This window comes from Liolophura sinensis, chromosome 8 (assembly GCF_032854445.1).
Source record: "Liolophura sinensis isolate JHLJ2023 chromosome 8, CUHK_Ljap_v2, whole genome shotgun sequence".
Taxonomy (NCBI): Eukaryota; Metazoa; Mollusca; class Polyplacophora; order Chitonida; family Chitonidae; genus Liolophura; species Liolophura sinensis.
In genome coordinates this window covers 3,836,185-3,857,802 of record NC_088302.1, presented here as the reverse complement: position 1 = coordinate 3,857,802, position 21,618 = coordinate 3,836,185, and the positions used below count along the sequence as shown (strand labels likewise).

Sequence of the window (21,618 nt, the reverse complement as noted above, 5' to 3'; positions counted from 1 at the left end):
CGTACGATTTTCCACATTTCACCTATTATACCAGTGTCCTACATGTCTGCTACCATATCATTGCCCTATATGCGCAATTCGTCGCGACATCTTTGTGAGACTGGCCCCAGGTGTGTATTTCTGAAAGTTATTACCTGGGAAGAATGACACAGGTCTCAATCTATGGTCGTGTACCCATTTACCAGGAAGCTGGGAACCCGTGTGCGCTCCCGGTTTGGTGTTTAGATTTGTTTGCTGTACTTTTATAATCTACTGACGAAAACGCTAGGTATGTGCCGACGCATATAACACTCGCGAGTATACAGTGTGAGGTACTACAACATGGAGAGTAAAACCCGATCAGCGACGACAGTGTGATAGTTGACAACTGGTGACACGTTAACCATGAAATTCAGCCTCTTGTTAGTTTGTCTCGGTTAAGATTTTATTCTAACTCTTCATATAAATTCTTAAACAGTAGCAACGTGCACACTTCCATAAAACCCCGTTTACTTCCTGCCTCCATAGAAACCGACCACAATTGTTTTGACCAATAAGACGGATCCAAGGAGCTACCTCGCGTTCTTTGGAAATTGTCTTAACAATAAATGTTTTATCGTTATCCGATGAGTGAAATGTCGGGCACTGAAGATGATTTCGACAGCATCAAATCGTGCCATGAGCTCTGTCAAAACCTTCCTGTTTGCAGCTAGTATCGCAATTGTTCTCCGCTCGCCCTGGTCACAGCCTTACAGAATGTGTGTTGAATGTATGAGTTCGACATTGGTATACCTCCTGAACTTTCAGTCTTACAAAAGGTGTGTATACAGATAAATACCTTCTATTAGCTCGCAGGTTTGAATATTATCTTAATATTCTTCCTCTTAACATTGTATAGTTGTTCATTTAACAGTTTTCTTTCATAACTATTTAACAAAAAAAGTAGGGGTTGCTTCCCGATTTGAATTAATAAGTTATATTTCATGAATGGCCCTCTTTTACATTTAAGTGTGTGAAATAATTTTATGAAACAAAACCTCACATATGTTTTTCACCACGACATGGCTGAAATTATATTGTATATTATGACAGACAGACAGATATAGAAATAAACACCAACAAAAAGTAACCTTTTTGGCAGAGGTACATGTACTAAATATAAGTGAATGGCTGGTGCAGTGCTTTTCATGATACGGCCTATATTCAAGGATTTGATATCATATGACAATATCTGTAAGATCTACAAGCTCGTTCGCCTGTCCCGCTTTATGGTATATTAAACAATGTATAGTTTACAATTAAATCTGTGATTAGTCTCTGGTTATGTGACAGATGGTAACATTTGCTATATATAGTGACTGGTATAACAAACAACTTTTAATATTCGGCTACTCTTTTACTTTTTATTTATTTTGCCGTTTGAAAGACAACATGGCAAAAATCATACATATTTGGGGAAATCTTCCTTCATTTGCCACGAAGATGACGTAGTTATTTATGGACTGGCTGACCTACTTAAGGGCCATATGATATACATATTTGAATGATTAAAACCAGAAACTGTAAGCATCCTAAAGCAAAATTTATTTATTTGATTATGGCCGGGTTAATATGTGGAGGAAATCGGAATATACCGCCGGCCTTCCCCATGTACCTGAAAACCTCCTGACTTCCGTTCTCGTACCACATGGGTTCTGGTGGAACCTCATCAGTCGAGGAATTATGGGTCCCGAGGAAAATAACAGTTTCTAATGACATAATCATGTGGGCGATCATCGTAGCTATTGTACTGCTTTGACGAGGAAACATTTGTAGAGGAAATGTCACATTTAGTTTTTTATTTCTTTTAAAATTTACAAATGGCAGCTGCTTAAATGAAGATAGTGATTCAAACAAAACAAAAAGCGATTGCCTCATGTTATTCGGCCCATGATATCATGTCTCATGTTTAACAAATTCGGCTTATTAAACAATGTCTAATCTATCTCAGTTCGGCCTATGGTATCATGTCTGATGTATAACAATTCGACTTACTGAACAATATCTAATCTATTTCATTTCGGTCAATATGATATCATGCTTCATGTATAACAATTCAGCTTATTAAACAAAGTCTAATCTATTTCAAATCGGCCTATATGAAACCATGTCTGGTGTATAACAATTCGGCTTATTAAACAATGGCTGATCTGTTTTCAGTTCGACGTGTATGAAACTATGTCTCATGTTTAACAATTCCGCTTATTAAACAATGTCTAATCTACTTTAATTCGATACCATGTCTCATGTATAACATTTCGGCTTATTAAACAATGTCTAATCTATCTCATTTCGGCCTATGATATCATGTCTCATGTATAACAATTCGACTTACTGAACAATATCTAATCTATTTCAATTCGGACAATATGATATCATGCTTCATGTATAACAGTTCGGCTTATTAAACAAAGTCTAATCTATCTCAATTCGACCTATGATATCATGTCTCATGTATAACAATTCGGCTTATTAATAAAAGTCTAATCTGTTTCAAATCGGCCTATATGAAACCATGTCTGATCCATAACAATTCAGCTTATTAACAAAGTCTAATATCTATGTTAATTATGCCTATTATATCTGGACTCATGTATAACAATTCTTATGTATAGATTTATTTATTAATTATTTATTTTCTTGATTGGTAGTTTACTCCGTACTTATGAATATTTCACTTAAGGACAGCGGCCAGCATTGACCCCATGGCACAATGTCCCATCTGTTTTCATTCGGCCTATGACTCCTTGCGTCTTTCCGCCATTAGTAATTAAACTTTTCACATCAACTTTTCATTGCTTTTCTCGGATGCTTTATAATTTGTTACTTTATACATTGGTCTCTCGATTATTTACCCTGAACATCATTGCTGGCTGACGGCTCGTATACAAATGTCAGCAATCCGAACTATGACACCATATCTTCTACATAGAGTTTCGGCCTGTGGTATCATATCTTCTCCATTGCATTTCGGTCCGTTACATCATGTCATGTACACAACATTTCAGCCTGTGACAACATGTAATATACACAGAATTTCAGCCTGTGAGACCATGTCATATGCACAGCATTTCGGCCTGAGACACCATGTCGTGGACACAACATTTCGGCCTGTGACAGTATCTTATACATAGCATTTCGACCTGTGGCACCATGTTAGGGACACAGCATTTTGGTTTGTGAGACTGTGTTTTATACACAGCATTTCGGCCTGTGGCACAATGTGTTATACACAACATTTCGGCCTGTGGCACCATGTCACGTATAAAGCATTTCGATTTGTGAGACCATGTAAAATACACAGAATTTCAGCCTGTGAGACCATGTCATATTCACAACATTTCGGCCTGTGGCACCATGTCTTATACACAACATTTCTGCCCGTGGCACCATGCCAGTTACAAAACATTTCAGCCTGTGGCACCATGTAATTTACACAGATTTTCAGCCTGTGAGACCATGTCATATTCACAACATTTCGGCCTGCGGCACCATGTCATGTACACAACATTCGGCCTGTGGCACCATGTCATGTACACAGCATTTTAACCTGTGACAACATATCTTATACATAGCATTTCGGCCTGTGATACCATGTCATATACAAAACATTTCGGCCTGTGGCACCATGTTAGAGACATAGCATATCGGTTTGTGAGACCATGTTTTATACACTGCCTTTCGGCCTGTGGCACAATGTCTTGTACACAACATTTCGGCCTGTGATGCCATGTCATATACACAACATTTCGGTCTGTGGCACGATACCAGGTACAAAACATTTCGGCCTGTGGCACCATGTCACGTATACAGCATTTCGGTTTGTGAGACCATGTAAAATACACAGAATTTCAGCCTGTGATACCATGTCATATTCACAACATTTTGGCCTGTGGCACCATGTCATGTACACAACATTTCGGCCTGTGACAGCATATTTTATACATAGCATTTTGGCCTGTGGCACAATCTCATATACACAACATTCGGCCTGTGGCACCATGGTAGGTACACAACATTCGGCCTGTGGCACCATGTTAGAGACATAGCATATCGGTTTGTGAGACCATGTTTTATACACAGCATTTCGGCCTGTGGCACCATGTCATGTACACAACATTTCGGCCTGTGACAGTATATCGTATACATAGGATTTTGGCCTGTGGCACAATCTCATATACACAACATTCGGCCTGTGGCACCATGTTGGAGACATAGCATATCGGTTTGTGAGACCATGTTTTATACACAGCATTTCGGCCTGTGGCACCATGGCATGTACACAACATTTCGGCCTGTGACACCATGTCATATACACAACATTTCGGCCTGTGGCACCATGCTATATACACAGCATTTCGGCCTGTGACACAATGTATTGTACACGGCATTTCGGCCTATGACACCATGCATTGTACACAGCATTTCCGCCTGTGGCACGATGTCTTATACACAACATTTCGGCCTGTGACACCATGTATTGTACACAGCATTTGGGCCTGTGGCACGATGTCTTACACACAGCATTTCGGCCTGTGACACCATGTCATTTACACAACATTTCGGTCTGTGTCACCATGTATTGTACACAGCATTTGGGCCTGTGGCACGATGTCTTACACACAGCATTTCGGCCTGTGACACCATGTATTGTACATGGCATTTCAGCTTGTGATACAATGTATTGTACACAACATTTCGGTATGTGTCACCATGTCATATACACAGCATTTCGGTCTGTGGCACCATGTCATTTACACAACATTTCGGTCTGTGTCACCATGTATTGTACACAGCATTTGGGCCTATGAAACCATGTATTGTACACAGCATTTTGACCTGTGGCACGATGTCTTATACACAGCATTTCGGGCTGTGACACCATGTATTGTACACAACATTTCGGCCTGTGGCACCGTGTATAGTACAGAGCATTTGGGCCTATGACACCATGTATTGTACACAGCATTTCGGCCTGTGGCACCATGTCATATACACAACATTTCGGCAAGGGACACCATCTATTGTACACAACATTTCAGCCTGTGACATCATGAATTGTACACAGTATTTCGGCCTGTGACATCATGTATTGTACACAACATTTCGGCCTGAGACATCATGTATTGTACACAACATTTCGGCCTGTGACACCATGTATTGTACACAGTATTTCGGCCTCGAACACTTATATCTTACATGAGTTATATATGTATGATTTACATCTGGAATTCATGTATTCTTTTTATTTAACTTTCCGTGTACCTTTGTATATGGTATGGTGCGTAAACACAGAGGTGAGCATATTGATGCATTGTTTTATGCATACGTTCATTTTAATACATTAGGCCACCAGGGCTTTAGTAGACTCATTTATTCTCGAAAACCCATTAGCATTTAGCCCCAAGTAACACCTTTCATACATGAATGGCTCTCATGTTTTATGAATTTGTTCAACTAAACTTAGTAACGGCAATCCAGACATATAAAATAATACGCCTTGTCACAGTTAACATGGAAATACAACTGAAGAGCCGGAGAAGGAGGGGGTGATGGGGGGGGGAGGTGGAGGTGGTCTGTACAGCAGAATGGTTAGGTCTGTGCGACAGGTAGCTGTGATACCATATCTTTTATAAATGTTGTGATAACGACTTATATAAGCACATGTAATTTAATGCGGTATTCAATTTTATCGTTTGTTTGCTTAATGACGCTGGGATATTTGCACAATTCATGTAAACTAGAAACACTGCCAAACATTGACAGTCAGCGTTGAAATAGTTCATCATGACAACGGCATGCAGGCAGATTATATAAGTACACATTATCTGCATTGAACCTATCTCATTCCCATGCTAAACGCATTTACCTTAGGACACGTTATATCTATATGAGCTAGGCATGCAGTTGGCTTGTAGATACGCAGCAGTGTTATACAGACTACACTATACACTTTCCTTAGTGCATATAAGAAGTGCCTTAATTTGCTGATTTCAATGAAGCCTTTGAAAATTGACTTTTTGGTCAAGGTTCTTTTCATGAACAGCCAGATTTGATGTAAACGGTGTTTTTTCTAGTGTACATCATAGAATTAAGATGGTATAACACTTAAGCTGAACTTTAATTATTGGCGTCTGTAGTTACCTGATCAGTAGGAATTCGCTGACGAGATTTAGAAGTCAGGTGAGGGGTGTGTATTTATTACTCGATGGTCATCGGTTATCAAATTAATTAAAAATAAAAGGTCAGTACCTTTATGATTACAGTTGTGTAACACTACACCTAATTAAATCGGCAGTGCAAGTGATGCGTTAATCGATGTTTATAGGGGAAAGCTGCGTGTTCATGTACTGAAACCTACAATCTTTCTACTGCGCCTGTCACGACTCCATGTGATGACAAGCAGTTCGTGTCACATGTGGAATGAAAGGGAAGGGGCGTGTCATCAGCCGCTTTGATTGGCGTGATCAGAGAGGGCAGGAGCAGTACTCAGTTAGTCACACTTTGTAACTGGCTGTATTTCAGATGCTCTCATTACGCTGCTGGGGCTGCACGGTGCCGGTCCCTTGAACGATCTCAGCCGAATGGCAAAAAAGGCCGAATTACTTATCTGTCCTGTATCTTTAATCTGGCGGGTTTTTACATTGCTTTCTGACAGTTAACTACTCTATTCCTCTGGAGTTAATTTCGTCGTGCTCACCGCTTTAAGCGTAAGCTTGATTAGGGACAAACAGCGAAGCGGCTCTGACGTCCCCGCATTGCATTGTCTACAGAGCGTGTTTGTGCTATCTTTTTCACTATTTACTCTCAACCTGCCGTCCAGAAACAGCCAACAGAAATAAGTGTGTACTGGCAAGCACCAACCACTCCAGACGCGTTTCATGAGAACTATAGGAAAATGACCGGTGCTGCATCAAGGCCCAAGATAGCTGATAAGTGCTATTAGATTACCTGAGACGGACAAGTGCAGAACATCCACGGGCGTTGACAGCGGTAATGCCTAATCCGTTGTCCCCTGGCAAAGAATTGTTGGTGTAAATCTGTCTCATTGTATATCATCTGCTCAAGAACTGAATCATCGCGGTGTCAAAGTAACTTTTGCAACTCAGCAAATATGCTGTCTATAACTTTAGCCGTTGTCATTGTTTTGGCCTGTGGAATTTCACCAGTTTCTTCGCTGTCAGTGCCTCGTTTGCCGCGACGACGGCCTAGTCTGATCTTTCCCCGCACAGGTAAGTAGTGTATATGTATATGTATACACATGTATACAACAAAGTATTTTGTAGACATCCATTCATCCATTTAGGTTACAGACGGTAAAAGTATATATTACTATTGTCTAATATCCTTCATTATAAGTGCTGCTATATCGCATATTCCGACATACCGTGTACAATTTAATAGACCTGGGAAACTTATAGGTATAGATGAGAAAATGAACGAAAGGTTTTAACCCCACATCGACGTATGTACTGGATGGATATGGCAGGTTTACAATATTGCTGGGTAGCCCCGGGCATTGCATGCATGTATATAGAGTGTCCAGGGCATTAGCATGTAGAATACTTGAGATATACTGACGTACAAATGTCCGGTCAGAGTATGTACCATTAGGCTTGTTTGCACGTATATGCAAACAGTTAATGCGTGTCAGATACATTGTCCTTATTTAATTAAACCCGCGGGTGAAAAGGTTAAAGACTTTGCGTGGTAGTTAAGCTGAGAATACAGGCTTCTGTTGTCATATTGCAGCATTGACCTTTACACTCTCTTTCAAAATCAACCTGCGTGTTCTCTTTTTGAAAGATTGATAGAAAAATCATGTAGGCCCAGGTCTAACAAACTGTCCCAATATCTCGGCCGGTACACAGGTATGTATAATCCTTACTAGCTCTGATCGGTCATGTGGAACCAAGCCAGGTGACAATCACTAAAAATACATCAATCAGTCTACCTGCGTGCATCAACCCCAAATGCAAAATAGTGCTCGTAATGTAAAACGCCGCGATTCAGGTGACTTCTGCAACGATCAGTTTTATACTTATCATACATAATTATTGAAGTCTTTCTCCACTTGTGTCACTTGTTCTGACCAATTTCAATATACATGTTTATGTAACAGTAAATGCACGCATGTGCAGTGAAGCTGCTGATCAACATTTCCGGTATGGAGTTGCCGCTATTGTAAACCTTAATTGTTACTTTTCTAACATGGATGATACGTCAGACTAAATGATAAAATGCCGTGCTGCTGCTGTATCTAATAGTTATGTGTTGTTTTAAGTAATTCTATTGATCAGTGTACAGGTTGAAAAACAGAAGATTTAAACTACAGTCTTGTCATTATTTGTACATGAAAATGGCTTAAAATCAACCCTATACCTTTTCAGTTATATTCTGTTTACACTCTGGCATTAGACTAACCGTCGTCGTATCAGCGAAATACTCTTTAAACCCCACACAGATAAGTAAATAAATAAATAAATATAAAAAAAATTCCCGTGATCTGAAGTAAAATGTATTTGCGTGCATACCCGGATCGTGGTTAATGGGTTATCGTTAAGTGCCAGGAATATAACAAATCCTCAACAACTTCCGGCGTGTAAGTAGTACGGTAAATGTCCTCTCTCCTCATTGATAATATGAGAAACACAGTGTACATTTAGAGAGATGTTACAAGTCAAGTTTAAAGGCTGACGTTTGCGCGCAGTTTCCGTACGTAACTGCGTTTAAATGATTGCATCATATTAGTGATGCTTTTGAAATCTGTGATCATGTCGTATTGTTTTCTTTACTGTCGTCTTCATCTAGTTTGCTCCATTAAACCTTATCTATATCTACTACAGTTTATATCAAAATTTGTAGGATTTTCGCACTTGCTTTATTACCACTTTTTAACTGAATCATGCACACGGAAGACAATCGACTGCTAGCTATGAGCTGTTTTAATTCAGATTTGGAGCTGTTTGGAAAAACAAGATTTCGATGAAGCTGGGGTAACATGTGTGCAGGATTTTAATCATACGAATCATGTAAAAGCTTGTTTACTGGGACAATATATTAACATTGTGCACACAGTTTTTTGCTTGACAAAGAAGTGTTTGCATAACACCGTCCTCCATTCATGACTTTGGTCGACATCTTGCTTTTGTTTTATATATAAGAATTTGTTTAAACAATGATCCTATTTTGTGCTTGACCCAGATTATGAAGACATGCTGATTTTTATTGTGTTTGGACTGCTGGCTGTTGATTGGTTGGAGACGTCCTGGGATGGTCTAGTGGGTCGTTTTGCCTCATTAAGCACGTCGGGAGCTCACACTGACGTATTTGTTTGTAGAGGCATTCTTAGCATCCCTGTGACATGCACAAGACAACAACACATCAACACCTTCCTGCTTCTTACCTATTGCCTTTAATCACCTGTTTTGCCTGTCTTTTGGGTGATCTTGAATCAAAGTATTTTAGTATGCCATAAATACCAGCGACATTCTCACTGAGACATTAATGCTCCCTTTGTGTAACCCTGGAGTGTTCGGTAGAACTGTTATGTAAATTATGCTGTTAGAAGCTTTGAAGACACTGTTAATAAATGATAGTATCCATTGTAAGTGACATATTGTTTTTCTTTGATAGCTGTGTATTTTCTTACACTCCATTAAGCAACAATAGTCTCTTGTTTTTTTTGTGGGTGGGATCGAGTGGGGATGTTGGGTGGGGGTGGGGGTGGAACATTTCGATTAGAGGAGTACGCACCACAAAACCATGCCGTTACATATGAGATGATGAAACATTAATATATAAGGTCTATGTCTAGTGGCTTGTACTGGCTAACCAGTCAGCATCCAGCATCCGGTTTATCGATACACAGATTGGGGGGCCCGGATTTTTTTCTTCTATCACTTCACCACTTGCAAATGTGTTTACACCGTACTCAAAAATATTTTCCTTATACAACGGAGACCACCATATTGGTGTGAGAAAACGGGGTAAAGCCCTTGCGAAACCCACGACCATCCGTATATTGCTGCAAGGCCTTCCACTTGCGGCCGGAGAGGAAGCCAGCATGAGCTCACATCGACCGCATTGATGAGGCTCCTGGGTCATTTTCCGACTAAAGATTTGTCATTGAGGTGTGATGTTGCGTGATAGTCATGATGCTTCATATAATAAGGGGTCAGATTGTATTTGAGACGTTACCCTACACCCGGGTTTGTGATGGTCGGCCATAGTGTACGCCATAGATGAGTTGTTTGCCCTATACTTCAATTTGTAGTTGTCGGTCACAGTGCAGGCCTTACATGAGTTGTTACCTACACTACAGTTTGTTGTGGTCGGTCACAGTGCAGGCCCTACATGAGTTGTTACCTATACTTCAATTTGTAGTTGTCAGTCACAATGCAGGCCTTACATGAGTTGTTACCTACACTACAGTTTGTTGTGGTCGGTCACAGTGCAGGCCCTACATGAGTTGTTACCTATACTTCAATTTGTAGTTGTCGGTCACAATGCAGGCCTTACATGAGTTGTTACCTACACTACAGTTTGTTGTGGTCGGTCACAGTGCAGGCCCTACATGAGTTGTTACCTACACTACAGTTTGTTGTGATCGGTCACAGTGTGGGCCCTACATGAGTTGTTACCTACACTACAGTTTGTTGTGATCGGTCACAGTGCAGGTCCTACATGAGTTGTCAACTATACTCCAATTTGTAGTTGTCGATCACAGTGCAGGCCCTACATGAGTTGTTACCTACACTACAGTTTGTTGTGGTCGGTCACAGTGCAGGCCCTACATGAGTTGTTACCTACACTACAGTTTGTTGTGGTCGGTCACAGTGCAGGCCCTACATGAGTTGTTACCTACACTACAGTTTGTTGTGGTCGGTCACAGTGTGGGCCCTACATGAGTTGTTACTATACTCCAGTTTGCAGTTGTCGGTCACAGTGTAGGGTCGACATGAGTTGTTACCTTTACTCCAGTTTGGAGTGGTCGGTCTCAGTGTAGGCCCTACATGAGTTGTTACCTATACTCCAGTTTGTAGTGGTTGGCCACAGTGCGGGCCCTACATGAGTTGTTACCTACACTACAGTTTGTTGTGGTCGGTCACAGTGCAGGCCCCAAATGAGTTGTTACCTATACATCAATTTGCTGTGGTCGGTCACAGTGCAGGCCCTACATGAGTTTTTACGTATACTCCAGTTTGCTGTGGTTTGTAGTTGTCGGTCACAGTGTAGGTCCTACATGGGTTGTTACATATATTCCAGTTTGTAGTGGTGGGTCACAGTGCAGGTCCTACATGGGTTGTTAACTATACTCCAGTTTGGAGTGGTCGGTCACAGTGTAGGTCCTACATGAGTTGTTAGCTATACTCCAGTTTGGAGTGGTGGGTCAGAGTGTAGGCGCTACATGGGTTGTTACCTATATTCCAGTTTGTAATTGTCAGTCACAGTACAGGCCCTACATGAGTTGTTACCTACACTACAGTTTGTTGTGGTCGGTCACAGTGCAGGCTCTACATGAGTTGTTTCCTACATTACAGTTTGTTGTGGTCGGTCACAGTGCTGGCCCTACATGAGTTGTTACCTACACTACAGTTTGTTGTGGTCGGTCACAGTGTGGGCCCTACATGAGTTGTTACCTACACTACAGTTTGTAGTGGTCGGTCACAGTGTGGGCCCTACATGAGTTGTTACCTACACTACAGTTTGTTGTGGTCGGTCACAGTGTGGGCCCTAAATGAGTTGTTATCTATACTCCAGTTTGTAGTGGTCGGTCGCAGTGCAGGCCCTACATAAGTTGTTACCTACACTACAGTTTGTTGTGGTCGGCCACAGTGTTGGCCCTACATGAGTTGTTACCTATACTCCAGTTTGTAGTGGTGGGTCACAGTGCAGGCCCCACTTGAGTTGTTTACTACACTCCAGGTTGTTGTGGTGGGTCACAGTGTAGGCCTTACATGAGTTTGCTGTGGTGGGTCACAGCGTAGGCCCTACATAAGGTGCTACTATACTCCAGTTTGTAGTTGTCGGTCACAGTGTAGGCCCTACATGGGTTGTTAGATATACTCCAGTTTGTAGTTGTGGATCACAGTGCAGGCCCTACATGAGTTGTTACCTATACTCTAGTTTGTAGTGGTCGTTCACAGTGTAGGCCCCACATGAGTTGTTACCTATATTCCGGTTTGTAGTTGTCAGTCACAGTGTAGGCCCTACATGGGTTGTTACATATACTCCAGTTTGTAGTTGTCAGTCACAGTGTAGGCCCTACATGGGTTGTTACATATACTCCAGATTATAATGGTGGGTTACAGTGTAGGCCCTACATGGGTTGTTACCTATACTCCAGTTTGTAGTTGTCAGTCACAGTGTAGGCCCTACATGGGTTGTTACATATACTCCAGTTTGTAGTTGTCAGTCACAGTGTTGGCCCTACTTGGGTTGTTACATATACTCCAGATTATAATGGTGGGTTACAGCGTAGGCCCTACATGAGTAGTTACCTATTCTCCAGTTTGTAGTTGTCAGTCACAGTGTAGGCCCTACATGGGTTTTTACGTATACTCCAGATTGTAATGGTGGGTTACAGTGTAGGCCCTACATGAGTAGTTACCTATACTCCAGTTTGGAGTGGTCGGTCACAGTGTAGGCCCTACATGAGTTGTAACCTATACTCCAGTTTGTAGTGGTTAGTCAGTGTAGGATCAGTAAGTTGTAGTGGTTGTATAACTAATATCTAACGGAATACTTGAATACAATTAGTAGATTGTAGTGGTTGTATAGCTAATATCTAACGGAATACTTGAATAGAATCAGTAGGTTGTAGTGGTTGTGTAACTAATATCTAACGGAATTCTTGAATAGAATCAGTAAGTTGTAGTGGTTGTATAACTAATATCTAACGGAATTCTTGAATAGAATCAGTAGGTTGTAGTGGTTGTATAATTAATTTCTAACGGAACACTTGTATAGAATCAGCAGGTTGTAGTGGTTATGTAACAAATACCTTACGAAAATACTTGCATTAAATAAGTTGGCTATAGTTGTTTTATATCTACTATCTTACGGGACAGTCGTATAGAATTATTTGGTCATGGTGTTTGTATAACTAATATCGAACGGAAATTCTTGTATAAAAATTATGTAGGTTATTTAGATGGGGTATAACTACTACCTTAATGGAACACTTGAATAGAAGGAGTTGGTTGTAGTGATTGTATAATATCTTACCGGAATACTTGTATTGAATGAAATGGTTGTAGTTGTTGTATAACTAATATCTTATCGGAATACTTGTATACATTGGGTTGGTTGTAGTGGCTGTATTACTACTACCTTACAGAAATACTTTTGTAGAAGGTGTTGGTTGTAGTGATATATATAGAACGATTTGGTCATATAGTTGTTGTATAACTGCTATCTTACGGAAACACTTGCATAGAATGATTTGGTTATAGTTGTTGTATAACTAATCTGTTGTGAAACACTTTTTTAAAGAATCAGTAAGTCAAACTTGTTTTGAAATTACTATCTTATTGAAATATCGGCGTTTGTACATAATGAGTCCGTTATATGACATCAGCTTCCACTAAACTTTTTATTATCAGGTCGGTAAATGCAATTCTAGATATCTGTAAAATTGAAGATTTATATGTCTACAGCTGATCTGTACATCTTCTCTTTTTGCTGACTATACCCTATTGTGAAACCCAGTGGAGAATGTATAGGTTGAAGCCTATCTCCAACCATCACCCCGACGGCAATACTGAGTTTGTGCGTGTGTTGGTTTTGCTCGTGTCCCCGAATGTTTTGTTGTTGGATGCTGGTTTTCGTGGCGGAGATAATTTCTGCATTCTGTCATATTCAGAATGGAGGTGCACTGCTGGTGTGTAGAACATGTCAACATGATTTGTTTGGATGGCTTCTCACCCGGCTGTTTGTAGGCCGTCCAAACCGCCTCGTCCCTTACCTCTGCCACGCCGTCCTACATGTACTTCCTCCACTCTGTCCTAGTCCGTGCATGGTCCACGGGAGTTCCTCCCTAACTGACCGTATTCTTTATTAAACAACGCAATTCCCGTCGCACTAATGTATCTATATGATTCGTTAAATCAACTCGAACAAATCTGCACGTATAAAAAAAAACGTAAAAAAACAGTTGCAATAAAAGCGTAACTGGGATACTCTCATTCTGACCAGATGTAAATGTAACTTACTCTTGCCTCTCAAAGAGATGTCAAATGTTCATCGGTCGGTGTCCCTTTGGTTTAATCATTTAACGAACATCTGGAGTAAACTGACCTGGAGTTCACTTTGACACGATTATGTAAAAATACACGCAACGCGTCAAAGGGTGTACCGATGTTGAGATTGCAGGAGTATTATGTATGTAGGCCAGTATGCATGGTTTTACATACCTTAACAGGCTTGTAGATTAACGGAGTTCCATATGTTCACACAGTTTGATGGATAATTACCTAGATATTTCAGGATCGAGCTCTGCTTTATTACGCAGGTGTTCACCAGTGCACAAGATATAATGCGTTTGAATGAATAAACAGTAGAGTCCGGGTTATGCGTTGTGCAAGCAAAGTGTACAAGAGGCGACTTAACATATCAGGTGTAAATTAGAATAAAAAACATGACCTAACAACAAAGAAAGATAAAGGATAACGTACCGGTCTTTTGTTACAGGTATTTGAAATGTGCATTTCAGATTTTATACTTTACAAATAACTAGTCATTCAAACGTCATATTTTCTAAAAACAATGCTGTGTGAAACGCAGAGGTAAAGCATACTAGATTCGTTTGTTTTGTTTTACACATTGCGTGTTATGATTGTATCCTATCTCCATTCATTACTCATCTTATTTCTCAAAATTTGTGGGGAAAAAAATTGCGGTAGTGGTCGGGGTGGGGGTGGGGGTGGGGGGTGGTGGTACTTTGGAGCAAGACAGACGATCGGCGCAGATATTTTTACCGCGCTCAACATATCCACTCTCATTTTAAGAACATCTATTTTAATGTTATCAAGAGAAAGGTCATTACCCATGATGTAATTTCCATTGTCTTTTACTTTGCTCCTTTTTTTGTGTATATGTTTGGTTGAGAGTATAACATTGTGAGCTAACTTACTAAGTGCTTGTTCTTCAGCCGCATCAAATGATACACTCCGCTTATATAGATTCTGAACAATAGAAGTTGACGAGCCCTTGCACAAACTCAGCTCTTAATTTTGACTCGAGGCGCTCCGTGACTTAAGCATCCTATTGTTTTGCCTGCCAATCCAATCGTTTGGGGCCCTGGAATTTAGAGTTAGTTTATTTAAGACAACACACAAAAGCCATATTAAGCTGAACTCGTCCTTCACTTTGACACGAATATGGTCCAAAGCCACGCGATGTGCTGTCTGCAGCCGGCTGGTTAGTTGGGGTATACCTCGCTATTACAGCTTGCCCACCTGTATATACTATTATTACGATATATATTGAACATTTTATGACATAACACACAAACGTTTGAGAATGACAAATTTTGTCCAAAAGATATTGAAAACGTCATATACTTGCTTAAAGTACCCACTGACTACGGAAAGTTTTGCAACAGTTTTACTTGATCTGATTTTTACGTTAGGAGGAAAAATTGTGCATCCCTTAGTCATCCTGGATCGTTCACGATGTGTTTGACCTGTTTTGGGGCACTTATCTGTAACATTTGGACACTGTTTACACGTGTCTACCTGTTGACCAATGAAGTAGCCGGTACGAGTTCAGGAGCGATAGTGCAGGATGTTTGTCAGCTGTTAATTGTGAATGATGTGGGTTCGCAGAAAGATTCGGGGTGTCTTTTGAATCTAACCGCTTTTCATATGGAGGATGGTGTCACATAAATCAGGAAGTCGGTAATATTTCTGTTCAAGTGTTTAATACGTTATACCCCTCTTCACTCTAAAGCGCTTCATACAGCCACAATTCGCCCTGTATGTATGAGCTTAGAGGAATACACTTGATACGTATTGTGTTGAAGTCTGCAAGCCTGTGATGAGCAACACTAAGGCGCTGTAATAAGGTGTATTATTGCCGAGCGACTTTCTGTGCAGTTGTACCTACTTCACCGACATTGTTTTGGTTCCCTTCAGGTCATCCAGTCTAACTGTATTATTATCGTAACGCTTATTGCTGCTGGCCCCACGTGATCGTCGTAACACGGTTACTCGGAGTTGATCTGCTTCATGTAATGTCTGTATAGCAGAATATAGAATATCAGTCAAGTGTTAACGTGGAATGTATGTCGGTACGTGTGGAAATATGAAGCGTGTATGTGTTTGTGTCAAGATGTCAACATTTGCAAAAATTTAAAATATAAATAACGGATTTTGTCCCCCTCCCCTAGATATTACATCAGGTGCTTCCCAGTTTAATTGTTATAATGTATGCACGTGACATCGAAGATAAAAGTGGTTAGAGTATTTATGCCGTTGTGACACATCAGTTCATCAGTGCAGCAAAACGGGAGAGTTGAGAGGAATGGGATTTGTGAAAGGTGGGTACTCGCCAGAGAAACTTTGCATCGACGGCTTGGAATATGTGGGGAGGAAATAAAAAATCATCACTATGGCGGTTGTAAAACTGGGGCGGAATTGTTGTAATTAATAATCTTATACATGTGCGTTGATTTATGTTCAGACCAAAACCCAATCCAAGGATTACAACACCTCTATGGTATATAGGTGAGACATGATCATGGATAACAATACGTGTCCACAAGGTCCTTCATGGGATATAGGTGAGACATGGTCGGGGATAACAATACATGTCCACATGGTCCTTCATGGGATATAGGTGAGACAAGGTCAGGGATAACATGTCCACAAGGTCCTTCATGGGATATAGGTGAGACAAGGTCGAAGAGAACAATAAATGTCCCCAACCCTTCATATCATATAGGCGAGAAATGGTTGGAGATATCAAAACATCTCCACAAGGTCCTTCATGGCATATATGGGAGACATCGTTGGAGATAGAAATACATGTCCTAAGCCCTTCATGGCATATAGGTGAGACAAGGTCGGGGATAACAATACGTCCACAAAGTCTTTCATGGGCTACAGTTGAGACAAGGTCGTGTATAACAATACATATCCTCAGCCCTTCATGGCATATAGATGAGACAAGGTCGGGGATAACAATACATGTCCACAAAGTCCTTCATGGCTTATAGGTGAGACAAGGTCGGGGATAACAAAACATATCTTCAAAGTAATTATAATTAGGTTGAAATCTTGACTGATTTCGTTGACAAATAAAAAATCAAGCAACACCAGACGTATTTTCAAAACAAATCAAGCCTTAGTTCATGATAACAGTGGGATGAAATTTGGTGTATTTTTTTTATACAGAATATATCCACAAGGCTATTTATAAGTAAACAAAGATGAAAACTTAAATCCAGGTATACCTGATTATGTTGCCTTCGTTTTGATGCATTGCTATGTAGCTTACAGGAGGATTAGTGCCCGAGGGTGTCTCATCCTGTACCATCCTAATACCTAACCTCTAAAACGACACTGCCGATTGGCCTGAGTCGTTGTTGTGCGTACTACAGTCACTGAAGGGGGTCATCGGACACTTAAGAGGTTATTTTGCCTGTGTAATGTGTGTACGTATAAGCAGAATTATGAAGTAGTCTGATGACGTACAGGATCTATGTACCTCTATGTATGTCGGACATGACTGTGTTAGGAGACCAACTGTGTAACCTAGTGTTACAAGCTATACCGTATGTAATAGGGTATAAGATGGCTGTCTACAATTGTATTATTGAGAATGTCATGTTTGATTTGGGTATTGATGCTGAAATAGATGTATCAGGCATTATTGCTGCAAGGTTGAAAAAAATTACTGAGTATATGTACGTACATCGCTACATTCCTTTCAAAACAACATTTTAAATACTTAAATTATGAAGGACTTTCGTTGAAGTTCATTAAAGCTATTTTAACATCTGATTACAAGTACATTTTTCTTCATAAAATTCACAAAGTTTGTGGATAAAAGCACTAAAAGTGAGATTTTAATGAGGAGATCTTTTCACAAAGTTTGAGCAGTCAGGATTACGGCTACAAGTTTGAGCGAGTGCGCGTAGATGAGCAGATGATCCCCTTCATTCACACACACATACCTCCTCACACAAACACACACCAACCACCCCTCCCTCACAGACACATACCTCCTCACACACATACACACACACACACACCCTTCCCTCACACACATTCCTCCTCACACACTCACCCACCCCACCCCTCCCTCACATACACATACCTCCTCACACACTCACTCACCCACCCCTCCCTGACACACACATACCTCCTCACACACTCACTCACCCACCCCTCCCTCACACACACATACCTCCTCACACACTCACTCACCCACCCCTCCCTCACACACACACACACATACCTCCTCACACACTCACCCACCCACCCCTCCCACACAAACATACATACCTCCTCACACACACACACACACATACCCACTCACCTCTCCTTCACAGACACGTGCCTCCTAACACACTCACACACCCACCCCTCCCTCACACACACATACCTCCTTACACACTCACCCACCCACCCCTCCCTCACACACACATACCTCCTCACACACTCACCCACCCACCCCTCCCTCACACACACATACCTCCTCACACACTCACTCATCCACCCCTCCCTCACACACAAACATACCTCCTCACACACACACACCCACCACCCCTCCTTCACACACACATACCTCCTTACACACTCACCCACCCACCCCTCCCTCACACACACATACCACCTCACACACTCACTCATCCACCCTCCCTCACACACACACATACCTCCTCACACACACACCCACCACCCCTCCTTCACACACACATACCTCCTTACACACACACACACCCACCCCTCCTTCACAGACACATACCTCCTCACACACTCACTCATCCACCCTCCCTCACACACACACATACCTCCTCACACACACACCCACCACCCCTCCTTCACACACACATACCTCCTTACACACACACACACACACACACCCCTCCTTCACACACACATACCTCCTCACACACTCACCCACCCACCCCTCCCTCACACACATACCTCCTCACACACTCACCCACCCACCTCTCCCTCACAGACATATACCTCCTCACACACACACACACACACACATACCCACCCACCTCTCCTTCACAGACACATACCGCCTCACACACTCACTCACCCACCCCTCCCTCACAGACACATACCTCCTCACACACACACACACACACACACACACACACACACACACACACACACACACACACACACACACACACACACACACACACACACACACACACCTCCTTCACAGACACATACCTCCTCACACACTCACCCATCCACCCCTCCCTCACACATCCATATCACCTCGCACACTCACACAATCACCAACCCACCCTTCCCTCACACACACACATACCTCCTCACACACACACCCACCTCTCCCTCACACACACATCCTTACACACGCACACACCCCTCCCTCACACACACATACCTCCTCACACACACACACCCACCCATCCCTCCCTCACACACACATACCTCCACACACACACACACACACCCTTCCCTCACACACACATACCTCCTCACACACACACACACACACACACACACACACACACACACACACACACACACACACACACACACACACAAACCTCCCTCACACACACACACACACACACATTCACCCACCCACCCTTCCCCCACACACACACATTCCTCCACACACATTCACCCACCCACCCTTCCCCCACACACACATTCCTCCACACACACTCACCCACCCATCCCTCCCTCACACACATACCTTCCCCTTAGTGTACAACCTTTGCCAATCCTTCTGGAACTATGTTCGAACAGGCGACATCGCAACCACAGTAATTGTAACAGGTCATACAAAACGAAATTAATCAGTGGAAATGCTAAAAATGTCAGTTGGTCAGTTATGTTTTACCTGGTCGAGTGAATACAGATAATAATAAAAATATGCTGACCTACTTTCAATAGGTCACGATCAGACAGTGAAATTGTACTGGACAATCAATGAAACTGGCTCTCAAACGGTAACTGAAAAACGTCTTTCCGCATGCACAAGAGCAGACGAGGAAGGTGTCATCAGTAGGCTGTAATGACAAGAGCTTTTGGATGTTTACTTATTTAATCTTCATTGTACTTTATTGTGGTATGGCGGTGCTTCACTGTGTCCATTGTATTAGCCGTGTGCTCGTCCCAGTCGATCAATCTGAGCAGTCAGATGGCAGGTTCAAACCCAGCTGTGATCATGAAAAGGTGCTGCGCTTACTTTGTGACTAAAATACCTCATCAAATACAGAGAAATTAATTACCCCTGTCACGACGGACATGAATCACTTGTAAATATGATCCGAGTGCCCAGTGTCCAGCATCTCAGTGGCCCCCTGCTCCATAATCCTGCCTAATTTCCCTGAAACCTCACCAGGTATATCGCAGTTTAGATACATGGTTTTGATCAACCACAACTTATGAAATATAGTCCGTTTACTTTAACTCATAGTTACTACTAAAAGTGTCGCTCGTTCATGGCACGTAACAACACAGGCTCTCTACGTATACATTCATACGTAGGTCGTCCATATTAATGCAGTAAACTCGGTCGTCCATATTAATGCAGTAAACTCGGTCGTCCATATTATTGCAGTAAACTCGGTCGTCCATATTATTGCAGTAAACTCGGTCGTCCATATTATTGCAGTAAACTCGGTCGTCCATATTATTGCAGTAAACTCGGCCGTCCATATTATTGCAGTCGTCCATATTATTGCAGTAAACTCAGTCGTCCATATTATTGCAGTAAACTCGGCCGTCCATATTATTGCAGTAAACTTGTTTTCAAGACCAAGACTTTATTGCCGCGGGGAACGTATTTATAATTACAACGTTTACCGAAGATATGAAAACTTGGATTAAAAAAATTCTTACAGAATTTAACTTTAAGAATTAGAAAATAAGGACTCTGCATTCGTTACGGTGTATGCCGGTGAATCTTCAAGTCGCACGGCCATCAGGGACTGGGATCATCTTCGTGCGACCAGTTGAGTTGAGTTGAGTTGAGTTAAGTCGCGTCCTAAGCTCTCTTGTATACCGAGCTTAAGGGATGTTACTGATAACTAGATACAGGCGACAAGTTAAAATTATAAAAGTATTACATTATAATTAAGACATACAGCGTATAGCGATACAAATTACACGCCCCCTAGCACCATGGCAGAATTAGGTAAAAATGCAGTGAGGTTAACTGCAATTTAATGGACGTCACTGGTCTTGGATTACTCAAAATGCTGTGTTGTCATCACATTTCACATACATACAATCTATACCACAGGATTTGGTTACTAATTAAATTTACCAATACAGAACATTCTCAACCTCTTTACATTATCAATGCAAACTGTTTACTGTTTTTATTTACATGACTCCGTCCTAAGTTTGTATTTTATGTACTTACTTTGGT

General features: G+C 41.5%; 1 pseudogene; it reads left to right on the top strand.

Annotated features, from left to right (window-relative positions):
• The first annotated feature begins 6,589 nt into the window (after window positions 1-6,589).
• Window positions 6,590-21,618, top strand: part of LOC135472429 (deleted in malignant brain tumors 1 protein-like) — a 55,452-nt pseudogene continuing 40,423 nt past the window's right edge.